This window comes from Phalangium opilio, unplaced genomic scaffold (genome assembly GCF_054372755.1).
Source record: "Phalangium opilio isolate 3A_F unplaced genomic scaffold, DU_Popi_V2 ptg000079l_1, whole genome shotgun sequence".
NCBI lineage: Eukaryota > Metazoa > Arthropoda > Arachnida > Opiliones > Phalangiidae > Phalangium > Phalangium opilio.
This window is the reverse complement of record NW_028324187.1, coordinates 1566915-1577673: the sequence shown is the minus strand read 5'-3', so window position 1 is coordinate 1577673 and position 10759 is coordinate 1566915. Positions and strand designations below refer to the sequence as shown.

At 36.4% G+C, this 10759-nt stretch overlaps 1 long non-coding RNA gene across 2 annotated transcripts; it reads left to right on the top strand.

The window, feature by feature from the left end:
• Positions 1–666: 666 nt before the first annotated feature.
• LOC149654125 (uncharacterized) lies at positions 667–9192 on the top strand. 2 transcript variants are annotated; one of them, XR_016370498.1, is made up of 5 exons: positions 667–1084; positions 1141–2254; positions 2338–2525; positions 6220–6905; positions 6969–9192. It is a non-coding gene; the product is annotated as an uncharacterized LOC149654125 (long non-coding RNA). The 2 variants fall into 2 exon arrangements; XR_016370497.1 differs by having other exon boundaries at positions 681–2254.
• The last annotated feature ends 1567 nt before the right edge of the window (positions 9193–10759 follow it).

Here is a 10759-nt window from a genome sequence, read left to right as displayed (position 1 = left end):
AATGATCCACCAAATGACCCAAGGTAAAGAGAGAGAGAACATAGTATTTCATACCCCCGTTTTCAACCCCTTCCCGCTAGATACGAGTTCTGTTAGCATTAGGCGGCTTCTCCCTTTCTCCCTGCTTTCAGCAACGTCATCAAAACGTAGTTTAAGTAGCCAATAAGATAATTTAAAGTTTTCGTTACGTGTTGGAGGGAGGGGCTCTATACTGGGTGGTCTATGAGTCGGAGTGAAGTAAATACTAACCGTTCTCCATTCCTACTTCGAAAATTAAATCTATTGTAGTTAATAGAAGGGTTATTTTGAAGGTTACGTGATGTAAGGGGTAACAGGAAGGCTTCTGACAATGGGGAGTTAAAAATGGGATGTGAAAGATTTAACACGAGTAGGGCGTTTATTTGAACATGGGTGACTAATGTCTAATTGCAAAAGGAGTGATTCTTTGGCGCCTTTTGCGATGTTATCTTTGAAAAAGGCAGGAAGCAATTACAACGGAACTAAGGACGGACGTGACCCGAAGAGCTCCGGTGAATTGAATGAATTTCGGGGGCTATCGTTGAATTTATTCGTTAGGCGTGTAGTAGACGCTTTAGTAAGGGCAATTGGAAGTGTGTGGAAAGAAGTACATAAGGAGTATGATTATTTCGGGAGCAACAGAGTATTAAAATAGATTTGGAGTCATAGGAAGTGATGTCGCTTAGCCGGGGGTGTTATTAATCGGTATATAAATATGTGTAAATTTGGTAGACGATGTGGCAAGAACGAGGGCTCGTATCTGTGTCTCTTTGACAGTTGGGTCGGTGATAGTTTGTACTTGACGGCAAAAGGTTAGTACCTGCCACCTAAGACCATTAAACACCGTGTTTAATGGTCTTAGTTGCCACTAAATATCAATCAACATGTCTAATGATATTTGAAGTTCTTCATCCTTTTCTGAACTATCCTTATTGGGTTTTACATAATTTCGGTGGCTACATCAGTAAGCTAGAGTACGAGATCTTCCTTAGGAATCAAAATCCTGTAACGTGACTAGTACCATACACTACCTCATCCTCCTTGTCCAAAACATGCCTTTTAAAAAGTATTAGATTATACAGCCAGATTGTCTAGCCCATAATTAATTAGTTTTACTTCAAGAAACCAAGGAACGCTTTTGCTGTAACGTTTGAAGCTAGCGCACATATCAGAAGTATATAATACTTCTCTTCGAGAGAAGTGTACCACAAAGCGTGGTAAGTGTACCGTCACTCTTCCCAACATCGGAACATTTTGAGCAAGGTTACTATAACGAATCACATACGCGATAAATAGTTCCCTCATCATTACTCTATTAGCGTTGAAATATTTGGCAAGACGCGCTTGTGCATTTTTGTCCCACGTCAAGACGAGGTTTGTGGGATGATAGCTAGGGATTTAGTGCCAAACAATTATAGAATTCACCTTACGGTGCGATGCCCATTTGTAGTTTAATGAGCGGGAAAGCAAACTAAAAGGGCGAGTCTGGGAAGAATGACGTTACATAACTAAAGTATTAAGAGGATACAGAGTGTCATCCTTCTTCTATTACCCCCTTCTGGAATTATTGACCATTGTCATTACTGGAGGGAAGACTCGCATCTCTTGGGAATTGCGATTGCACCATTTTAGGTGGAATCTCTGATAGCGTTTTGACGTGTATTCCAACCAGATTATTCTCACAGGACACCCTATTTAAGGGGAGGCTAAACCTATAGTATCTTCTTTCTTTTCATACTATTTTAATTTTACTAATTTTCTAATTAAGAACAGGAATAATTAGGCCAAAAACAAACAAAGATTTTGGAATATATTACACATTTCATTTCAGAACTTTTGATCAACGTAAAACTGGGTCCCCTGTAAAATGAATTAACTTTCATAGGAATTAGTTTAATTATTATGATTTCAGGTTTCGACCTATTGGACAAACATGTTTATAGGGTAGTTTTTCCAGCTGTAGGAATCCATAAACTCCGGTACCACTTTTTAAAAGTGGAGAATAGTGTTTTGGGCTGTTTAGAAAACATTATTAAATTATAATTAACTGAATTATTAGTTATATTCGAAAATAAAAACGATAAAATTGAAACGCACGCTCCCGCCATATTTTGAAGTTTGCCTAACTTCAGCAGCGCCATCTAGTGGTACGTGTTTGCAGCCAAAAGCATATTCATTCATTTGGGACGTTTACCGTGAGAACTAGCCGCTGCGATTTTCTGTCCGATCTTTGCTGGTAAATATTTTGATTTTATTTATATTTTAAGGGTTACTTTGCATTAATTACCAATGTTTTATCGCAACCGATCGGAAATTAAGCGTCGCAAGTGGAAAATTTACGCTTAACCGTGCCAAATACGTTTGTTAATGACGACCAAGGCTTAGGGGCCCACGTTGCCGTTGGCAGTGCAGGTGTTACTACGACCAAGGCTTAGTATCCTATGTCTTTTAGGAAGTTGGCTTGAAGCTGTTGCCCATTTCAACGGTGGATACAAAGATCTTTCCAGGTAAATATTTTATTTATATATTAAGGGTTAGTTTAGATTAAATACCAAAGTTTTATCGCAACCGAATGGAAATTAAGCGTTTCCCCCATTCCACTATCGATATTAAGTATCCAGGATTGTCTCTCCCACACCAAATCCCAACTACACTCCAACTGTCCAACACCTACCAAGGGAATTACCACTTTCTATTCTTGGTTGGTCTTCCCTAACAACGCGTCGCAAATATTTTGACCTTTTAAGCTTGATCAAAATCTTAAACTCCCCTAATCAAACTTATTTTTCTGATGCCCCCTCTAACGCTCCCACAAGGGGTCATGGTAAAAACTTATTATTCCACCGATATGCCCGTAAAGACCAGCTTAAGCACTCCTTAATCTTATTAATTGCGCATTGCATTTATTCCTGGTTTTACTATTCAATCTTTTTAGTCGGTTTAAAAGTAATTCAAAGTGATTATTTAATTAATATTTCAAGATTGACTCTAAACCGTATTAATATAAGGCTTGTTGGGGGCGCATTGAGTTCCCCATCCAACCATACTAAAATCTGGGTGTACCTCGTATGAGCAGTTCTCGAAATAGCAACCGCGATTCCAAAAACAACAGCGGTGTTTTTCAAAACTACTGTTTTAGAAATAGTGGTGTTTTTGTTGAAATTTGGGCATTTCTTAACAATACAGTTGTACTCGTTGGTTTCAAAAACAACCTTTTTCTGTGATCATTTAATCAGTAATGTGACCCACTAACCGATCGTGTTTATGAATTTTTTTTAAAGTACACTTAAATATTGTACTATTCTTCAGGCTGTGTCAGTTTATAATTCTCATACCAGGATAGAAAAATAATTCGAGAAAGGTTCTTTTATTTCAGAAGTAGATAATTGTAACCAGTGATTTTTGGGAAAAGACGTATTATAATTCGAGAAAGGTTATTTTGTTTCGGAAGTAGATAATTGTAAACAGTAATTTTTGGGAAATACATATTATAATTCGAGAAAGGTTATTTTATTTCGGAAGTAGATAATTGTAAACAGTAATTTTTGGGAAAAGACATATTATAATTCGAGAAAGGTTATTTTATTTAGGAAGTAGATAATTGTAAACCGTAATTTTTGGGAAAAGACATATTATAATTCGAGAAAGGTTATTTTATTTCGGAAGTAGATAATTGTAAACAGTAATTTTTGGGAAAAGACATATTATAATTCGAGAAAGGTTATTTTATTTCGGAAGTAGATAATTGTAAACAGTAATTTTTGGGAAAAGACATATTATAATTCGAGAAAGGCTATTTTATTTCGGAAGTAGATAATTGTAAACAGTAATTTTTGGGAAAAGACATATTATAATTCGAGAAATGTTATTTTATTTCGGAAGTAGATAATTGTAAACAGTAATTTTTGGGAAAAGGCATATTATAATTCGAGAAAGGTTATTTTGTTTCGGAAGTAGATAATTGTAAACAGTAATTTTTTGGAAAAGGCGTAACATTGTTACACTATTTCCAAAATATTACTAACGAAACAAAACCTAAGCTGACCTGACCTAATACTATTTAGTTGAAATAATCAACTTTAACCTAACCAAATTATCCCTATCTGACCTAGTTCTTTTTGAGTTCATATAACCCAGCTGGGCCAGCTTACACCATAATAAACAACTATCGTTTTTCGCATATCTGTTTTTCCGCTCTTTAGAGAACTGCCTTTACGGTACGCCGCGTTTACGAGAACCGCTGTATCGGTAATTGCCGTAACGGGTAAACTGCCATTTCGAGAACCGCTATTTAGGGAACTGCTGTTATGAAATCCGCTCATAAGGGAACTGCTCATGTGATGGCTTCCCCTAAAATCTTGGGGGTCGAGTAAATAGGGGCCAATTAATTGAGGAAAGTGTTCGCTAACATACCCCCTCCATAGGAATAGCGTTGCACCCAACTTTAAAGGCTCATAACTCTGGTTCTACTAGAGATTCCCTTTGAGTATGTTATAGTCAGGGCCGGATTAAAGGGGGGGGTGAGGGGGTACTGGCCCACGGGCGCAATGCTTGTTGGGGGCACATTGAGTCAAACTATTCCCCCCTTAGCAACATTCAGAGCTGTGCTAATTAGCTGACTACTAATTGAATTAGAATGAGCAATTAGGTAAATATTTATGAACTAATTAATTAGCCAATTAGCAATTAGACATAGAAACTAATTAAATTCAATTAGAACTTTGGAGGCTCATAGCTCTGGTTCTACTAGAGATGTGATGATGCCCTTTGAGTATGTTTTAGTCAGGTCCGGATTAGGGAGGGGGGGGGTGAGGGGGTACTGACCCACCAGGGTTCGTACGAAAGTTTTACTGTCGAAATCCCTGACTTTTCCAGGTTATCCCTGACCAAATTTTGGCAATATCCCTGACCATTTTAAGGTGTTTGCCAGAGCCCATTTCATCACACCTGGCTCATATTTAGCATTGGTCGAAGCATGGTTTGATATACCAAACGAAATCCCTGACATATCCCTGACGTTTTAGGAAAAACTTTTAAATCCCTCACTTATCCCAGACTTTTGCTCCTATTTTCCATATCCGTGACTTATCCAGGTTTTCCAGGTTATCCAGGTTCCGTGCGAACCCTGCCCACGGGCGCAATGCTTGTTGGGGGCACATTGAGTCAAACTATTCCCCCCTTAGCAACATTCAGAGCTGTGCTAATTAGCTGACTACTAATTGAATTAGAATTAGCAATTAGGTAAATATTTATGAACTAATTAATTAGCCAATTAGCAATTAGACATAGAAACTAATTAAATTCAATTAGAAATTAGCCATTTATTTATCAAACTAATTAATTAGAATTACTAATTTCTAATTAATTACTTGTCTAATTAAGGAAAAAAAAGAAACCATAAGTAAACATATAAGTTTAAAAGTGCCCATGGATTTAGTACTTTGGTAATGCAAAGTTTAACGTTTTAATGCCCTTGAAAAACGGATACGGAAGCCGTGAATTATTCACTAAAAATGAGACAAGCCTCGAGCCTTCTGTCATGTTAAAATTAGTCTCATTTCTTCATTTTCTTGCCACAGTTCCTATAATGGACTCTGAGTAGTAAATCCTTGGGCACTGCTATAAATTCGAGTAGGAAAAACAGTCGAAATTTCGAAATGGGACAGTTATGATTTACGAAATTTTCTACTAGTACTATTATTCTCTCATGTTTTGAGGAGCTGAAATATTTAGAGTAGCACTAAGGTTTCCTCATCGATATAATAAGGCGGTTTTCATATTCAAATCAATCGAGAGTTAATTCCTCGATTTTTAGTTTTTACTAAATTAAAAGATTAATTGAAAATCCAATTGGCTAATTAGTTAATCCTAAATCTAATTAAATTTTAATTAGATAATTACCTTTCCTATTCGTACTAATTAGTTAGAATTACTTCTCAATTAGCACTAAGGTAATTAAAATTCAATTACCATTTTCAATTAGTAAATGTTGCTAATTAATTAGAAATTCAATTAGCTAACTAATTAATTAGCACAGCTCTGGCAACATTTGCCGTTCCTATTTTTTTCGACTTAAGGGGGCGTGCATTATCCCGGCCCTCTGGTGCAAAATTGCTTAATCCGGCCCTGAAAATACTTGTGCCATTTAAGTTGATAATAATTTTAATCTGTATTTGATTGTTTGAATTTTATTTTTTATAGCTACCAGGAGAAATTTATGTTGGATTCTAGAATCAATAACTATTTTTTTTGGCAAAAGGCACCCAATATTAATCAGGTCAATAAACCCATTACAATCCCCTTCTTAATTGAGGTCTACACTTTGATTTTATCCGTTGAAAGGGAATCTCATTACCAAAACTATTTAGACAGCCAATTATTAGGGTATTTAGTTTATTATTTATTATTCTATTTATTGTTAGAAGGGAAGCGCTTTGTGTCCTTTAATTTTAGGGATTTTTCTTTTCGCCAGGACATAAATAAAATCTTACTTATGGAATAGGTGAACACTGGTCCTAGCCCTCCCTTTTAAGAATAATGTACGCGTAATCAGGATTTCAAGGGTGAGATTCCCTTTGCGGTATTAAGGTATCTAGTTTATGGTTTTAATTATAAATATTTTTAAGGGAAAAGCGTTTGGCAACTCCTTGAGGGAGTTTTGTAGGATTTAAATAAATTTATGATTTATGTTTAAGGTAGAAGGTTGCTTATACGCTTTGTCCTTTAAAAGTAAACACGATTTTAAGCGGGGTTTAAGGCGAGGCTTAGCTTTTTACGGTATTCTTTCCCTATTACTGTTACGAGTGTGCCTTTTATGCCAAAAAAATAGTCATTTGTCTTATGCCTGAACATTTTGTGAAAATACTCGAGTGGATTTTCGTATTAAGGTAATTAATTTCAAGTTATTCGTGTGCCTTTTTCAAATACTAATTCGAAATTTTCTTGCGCAGGAAGAAGTGGACGACAGCGAGTGAACTCTCATTGGAAATCCCATGCTAAGGACGAAGTGGACGACTGCGAGTGGACTCTCATTCGAAATCCCATGCTAAGGACGAAGTGGACGACTGCGAGTGGACTCTCATTGGAAATCCCATGCTAAGGACGAAGTGGACGACTGCGAGTGGACTCTCATTGGAAATCCCATGCTAAGGACGAAGTTTCCTGGTTTTGGGGGCTCCACAGCGGGCCTTAGTTTAAATTTAATAATTCCCGAGTAGAACAGGGACTTGTTAAATTTAAATTGGGCCCGCAAGGCTTACGTGGGGGGTGGTAGCTTAAGTTTAAATTTAAAGTTTCGATATTGGGGAAGGAACAAAAACAGTCGAAAAACACTTAGGGTAGTTTTTTTTACCTTTTTTATGCATATTTTATTGTTTTTTTAAAAAAATTTTATTTTTTTAATAAATTTTTCAAAAAAAATTATTTTTTTTGTAAAAAATTTTTTTTTAATGTATTTTTTCACTGTTTTTTAAATAAAAAAAGCTTAAAAAGGGGGTCAAAAAAACCTCCCTAAGTCCAGACATTAAAAAATTGAAACCAAGTCTAGTATCTAAAGAAATTCAAGAAAAGAAAGAACGAGGTTTAAGGCAAAATTTATTCAATAATAAACAAAAAAACCAAAGTGTTTACAAAAATTTCGAACCAAAAAAATATTAAACAGTTGTGTAAGTTAAAGTTTGAACGCGAAAAAAAATAATAAGAAGTTACAAATAAAATTTGCAAGCAAAAAAATTAAGTTAAGTGGTTACATGAGAAAATTGCAAGTAAAAAAGATGTATTTTGTGTCTTCTAGCTTCGATGATTTTCTCCGTATCGAGTCAATGTTGAGAGAGATGGCAAGTCCATAAGAAGACATCGTGTAATGGAATCCAACAAAGCTTGTCATCAGCAATGATACACAGCAAGTCCAGAACAGCGGAAGGCATTGTGCAACGTCAATCCAACAAAGCTTGTCATCAGCAATGATACATAGCAAGTCCAGAACAGCGGAAGTCATTGTGCAACGTCAATCCAACAAAGGATGTCATCAGGAATGATAAGTCATCGGGAAAGATAGTTCTCATAATAACCAGCGACGGAAAAATCCAAGAATATCAGCTGCCTCTATAAATTAAAACATATTAATAACACATCTTAAACTATTGCCTACTTTTGGGCGGTCCTTATTTAAAAAACTAGCTACTAAATATAGAGAGAAAGACAAATTACCACTGACTAATTGCCACCCCAAATTAAAGAAAGGCTTGATTACCGTGATTCCCACCCTTAAATAAATAATTATATCCCATAATCGGGAATAACATAATTTGGGAAAACAAGCCATTTAATTTTAAATTAAATTATGTTACTTAATAACGAAAATAATTTAAAATATCCCCCAAATTAATTTTAGAAAAACCGGCCATTAGTTGAATTAAATTGCGTGCCCCTTTTAATAGTTTAAAAATTTAAATTATTCCCTAAATTAATTTAATTAAAATCTGCCATTTATTTATTTAAAACTATTGCCACAGGTAGAACCCATAAATAAAAACTTGAGTCGAAATGGGACAAGGCTTAACTTAGGCTTAGGGCAACTGTCCACGTGTCTTAAAATTCTCTCTGCGGAACTTGATTTTCGAAAATCTATAGCTTTATCTTTAAATTAATTAACAATAGCCCCTAAACTAGTTTTAGGAAAACCCGCTATTTATTTATTTTAAAACTATTCCCACAGACAGACCCCGTATATAACTAGCGTTTAAATGGGCTTAACTTAGGCTTAGGGCAACTGTCCACGTGTCTTAAAAATTCTCTCTGCGGAACTTGATTTTCGAAAATCTATAGCTTTATCTTTAAATTGATTAACAATAGCCCCTAAACTAATTTTAGGAAAACCCGCTATTTATTTATTTTAAAACTATTCCCACAGACAGACCCCGTATATAACTAGCGTTTAAATGGGACGAGGCTTAGGGCAACTGACCTCCTGTTCTAAAATGCTCTCGGCGGGACTTGATCTCCGAAAATCTGTCGCTTTATACCTAAATTAATTACGTACCCCGTTTAATATCTAATAATAATAATACGCCCTAAACTAATTATTAAGGGATTCTCTCTTGCCCAAGATCTCGTTGTAAAATTTTATTTGTGGTACTTGATTTTCAATAAACGAATAAAATTCACTAACATTTAACCTAATTAATTTAAATGCTTGAAATAAAATAAAATAAATAATTTAAGGGGGGCTAGATGAGTTTGGATTATTGTAAAGTTAGGCTTACGGACTGTTAAAGCACCTCGAGGCCAAGCAATGGCCGTCAAGAGCTTCGAATTCAGCTTGCATCCTCGGGAAAAGCGATCAGAGAAATGGCGGAACGATCAAGAATCGACTAAGAAAGCCGGGATCACGATCGGCTGTCCGAGAAAGATTTTTCCAAGCGACCTCCTCGACTGCTTCCAGGCAACGAATGAAAAAGCTGACCGGGAAAGGTTTTTCCAAGCGACCTCCTCGACTGCTTCCAGGCAACGAAATGAGCCGGCTGACTCGTAACGATCAACTAAGCAAATTTCCAACGTCGGGGGGCGCTAAAAGCGCGGACTCGAGTGCGCCATATCCCAGGCACGAAATTCATATAGCTGAACACCGCTAGGCCTAAATGAATGAACGCTAGGCCTAAATGAATGAACTCTAGGCCTAAATGAATGAACGCTAGGCCTAACTGAATGGACAATCATTACCTTTCACTATTAACATCTGTCGTGACGTCACAAGTCAATTACCTCGTTGACGTCATATGTGACGTCACAGGATATGACGTCATAGGTGACGTCACCGGATATGACGTCATATGTGACGTCACAGGATATTACGTCATAGGTGACGTCACCGGATATGACGTCATGACACGTCACAGGATATGACGTCATGACACGTCACCGGATATGACGTCATGGCACGTCACCGGATATGACTTCATGTCGCGTCACAGGATATGACGTCATCGGATTTGACGTCGTCGGTCACGTCACCGGATATGACGTCATAGCAAAAATTTTCCATGCTTTAGATGTCAGTAAATACGTAACTACGTACACAGCGCCCCTAGCGGCAATTTATGAACTATCTATTGCTTACACGAATGTCTAGCAGAATTTTATCATGTTTTAGATGTCAGTAAATACGTAACTACGTACAAAGCACCCCTAGCGGCAATTTTTGAACTATCTATTGCTTACACGAATGTCTAGCAGAATTTTATCATGTTTTAGATGTCAGTAAATACGTAACTACGTACACAGCGCCCCTAGCGGCAATTTATGAACTATCTATTGCTTACACGAATGTCTAGCAGAATTTTATCATGTTTTAGATGTCAGTATATACGTAACTACGTATACAGCGCCCCTAGTGGCAAATATGTTAATGCTTATTTATCCGTTAATATTAATAATAATAATAACCCATAGCCCCTTAAGTAACCCTAAATCCCTATCCCGTTTAAAATCACTAACGAGTTTTTAGTGAGTAGCCCCTCGATAAATACTCGTAATCCAGACGCAACCATCAATCCCCATCCATTATAAATGGCCAATGAATCCCTATCCTTTTTAAAAGCATCAATAGGAATCGCCAATGAAAGATAATTTTCATTAGTGAATAGCCCCTCGACGCACTGCCTTTGACAGTGCTAAAAAGTGATTTATTTATAAATGATCATATATATAAATAAGCCTGTAACTTTAATGAAAAGAGAAGCAA